The sequence below is a fragment of the Hipposideros armiger genome, unplaced genomic scaffold (genome assembly GCF_001890085.2).
Source record: "Hipposideros armiger isolate ML-2016 unplaced genomic scaffold, ASM189008v1 scaffold_39, whole genome shotgun sequence".
Lineage (NCBI taxonomy): Eukaryota > Metazoa > Chordata > Mammalia > Chiroptera > Hipposideridae > Hipposideros > Hipposideros armiger.
In genome coordinates this window covers 5,561,971-5,565,461 of record NW_017731389.1, presented here as the reverse complement: position 1 = coordinate 5,565,461, position 3,491 = coordinate 5,561,971, and positions in this window count along the sequence as shown.

Here is a 3,491-nt window from a genome sequence, read left to right as displayed (position 1 = left end):
TAGGCCAGGGGAGGGGGTGTGCAATAACACATACCCCTTGTTTTTAAGGAGTTCACAGTCCAGGTAAGTCCTAAGTGGTGTATCAGTGACTGAGGGAGGAGGAAGACGAGAGAAGCGGGCCCTGAGTGGTAGGCGCCATTGGCTGGACTGGAGGGAGCTGACAAGGAGGCAGATTCCTTTTAGGTGTCCCCAGCACCTTCTAACACGAAGACTGAAAACTGGTGGACTCATGGCCAAAAACGCCACAAGGCAGATTTTGTTTGTCTCGTTAAGTGAACATTGAACAATTGGAAGACTTGATGTAATAGGATGGATTTCTGGATTCATTTCAATAATTTGGTAACATGGAACTATATTCCCAGAACTGAGAAACAGCTGCCTTTTGCAGATGAGGCATGAATGCCTTCCCATTTACCAATTTTTATATCACATAAACTTATTTCAGTGAGGAAATAAGTCGCTTTAAAGATAAACCTGAGTTAAATAACTGTCCAGGCAGTACTTCGATGCGGCCTAAAAGGTGAAGGTGGTACTTAAATGATGGCTCAAGACAATAGAAAACAACACAGTTTGTCTACCAGTGCCCACTCCTCTCCTCACCTGTGACTTCCAGCAATTTTGGCCAAATAGTGCACGCTTTATAAAGTGTTATCTTTGTAATTATTTTCCAGAATTTCATCTCATCTCCTATTAACATAACAACCCCTACTTTCTTTTATTTGTATTTTCCCAGAATATCTTTGTTCATCCTTTATTTTCAATTTTTTTGAGTAATTTCAATTTAGTGCCCTCTCTATGTATGGAATGTTCTTTGTTATGTGTAGAATGTTCTTTGTTTCATAATTCAAACAGAATCCTGTTTTAAATAGGTAGGTTTTAGCATATTTATAAATAGATGAGTCTTAGTTCTATCATATTTTGATTTCTTTCTTATTTTTAGCTTTTTAAAAATAAATTTTTACTATACTGTGCTTGTTTAGTGTTGGTATGTGTGTTTCTTCTGACAATTTTGGAAGTTTGTATTTTGGGTTTTTTTTTTGTTATCTATCATTTATTTGTTTAGGTAGTATCTAGCTACTAGCTATTTAGAAATCATGACACGAGCATACAGAGGGTGCCAAAAAAATGTATACATATTTTAAGAAAGGAAAAAACTGTATTAAAATTGTAATACTCAATATATTCCAATAACAAAAGATGAATACAAGTCATGTGTATACATTTTTTTGGCACTTCCGGTATTTGCACTTCTTTCTCCCTTTCTGCCACCAACCTAAATAGATATCTGAGGGAAGCAATTTCCAGGTGCCCAAACAGCAAGTATAAAGAACTGGGGTAAACAATACTAAGTTTTTTGTTGGTTTGTTTATGTGTGTGTTTGAAGAATAGCAAGGAGGCCCCTGGGGCTAGAGCCAAAGGAGGGAGTGATGAAGTCAGAGAAGTCTGGGGCTGCGCAGTTTTGCCTTTTACTCTAAGATCCAATGCTGCTGGAGGGTTTTTGAGCAGGAGGCTGACATCTGATTTACATGTAACCCAGGCTTCTGTTTGAAGACTAACTGTGGGAACACCAAGCACTGAAGCAAGGGAACTATTTGGGAGGCTAATGCAATCATCCAGAAGACATAAATGATGGCAGCTTCATCTAGGGTGGAGTGATACAGAATTGATCAGATTTGGGATATGTTTGGAAGGTAGAACGGATCGGGTTTGCTGACGGATTGGATGTAGCATGTGAGAGAAAGAATTATTGCAAGACTGTTTACCTGAGCATTTCCTGAGACATTCTCCAGAATGCTGTAGGAGGATAGCAAAACCTGTTATTAAACCCCAAATTAGCAACCTCAGATAGTTAAACCTATTATTAAAGTACCATAATAATTGAAATGGTGTTGTAATGAAGCATGAATTTACCCCAAAAATATACATATGAAAAAGAATAGAAGCTTAGAAAAGACCTTAATTCAAATAAGAATTTGAAATAAAAGTGGTATTGCTAATCATCAAAAAGAGGATAAATAGTTCAAAGTATTGTGCTGAAACAACTAAGTTGCAAACTGGGAAGAAAGAATAGTGTTGAATACCTATCAGTACCTCATATCTTATAATATCTTACAATTGATAATCCTCCCCAAAAGTGTAAAAACAGTGAGAGACTGTAAAGCTCTGGAAGAAAAGACAGGACATCTGTTAACTCTTGAAGTGGGAAAGACCTTGTTTTATAAGTATAACACAGCACAGAAGCCANCTCCCCAGCATTCTGTGTTAGGAATATCTGAAAATTATTCCAAGAGGCTTAATGTTCTTAAACCTGTCAGTTGCCTGAGACTTTTTAACACTAGCAGAATAAGGTGCTTTTTCTTTTTTAAGGTATGAAGCCTACAGCAGCTGTGTAGCTACAACACCTACATTCGCACACATTTCACCTCCTTTTCCTGCAAAGGCAAGAAAAATTCAATCCAGACACCCAAAATGAGCTTTGTTTTGCGGTGGGTGGGATGTTAATGTGAAGGTGTGATTCAGTGGTGTCCCATCCCCTCCAGGGTGGTGGGCTGGGGAGGCTTAAGAAATTAACAACATAGCAGTCACTTATGTAAGTGCACCTTTTCTGGGATATTTTTTCAAAACCCAGAAACTGGGGCTTTCTTTCCCTTATTCTAGTCAATTGCCCTCTCCCCATTTCTCAGCAGGCAAGCATTAAAACAGTATAGTTATCCCCTAGCAAACAAAGGGACTTTGCCCAAGTCGCACACTTTTTCTCCTGGTCAAATGGTATGCTTTCTCGTCACTGTTTCCCAGGCAGCTGTACTCTTTTTTTTTTTTTTTTTCTTTTTTTTTTTTTTTTTAAGAGTCTATTGGGGAATTGGGGAAGGGGAACAGACAAGTTGCTGTCGTTTTTGTTCTTCAGTCTAGCTGTGGAGGACATCGCGTCACTGGCCCATGTTGGCGTTATCATTGCGCTCTTCCCGAGTGAGGCAGGTCAGTCGCTGGTCACTGGACGGCCGCTCATGGTGGCTCACGAAAGCTCACACCCGCTGCAGGCCAGCCCCACTGCAGCCTACGCTGTCGCTGACGACTCACTGCAGCCCAGCTCCAGGTCGAGCTGTTGTTCACCATCTTAGCTGTGGAGGGCGCAGCGTCACTGGCCCTCATGTGGGATCTGAACTGGGGCCCTGCTGCTCAGATCTGGTGTCCCAAGCCAACACCTAACCAACGCGCCACTCAGCCGGCCCAGCTGTACTCTTTTTACTTTCAAGTTTTACAAAGTGGATTGACCCGCCCTCATATTTGATCTCTTCTCATCTCTTCCATTTCCTGATCATCTAATGATAGAATGTGTCCCTTTTCTCCAGGACGGCAAAGGATGGAGTTCTTTGACAAATAAAAAAGCTAGAGAGACAGGCGTGCAAACGGGACTGGCTCACAGGGTTCAGAGTCACCCATCTGTTCTNTACAATTGATAATCCTCCCCAAAAGTGTAAAAACAGTGAGAG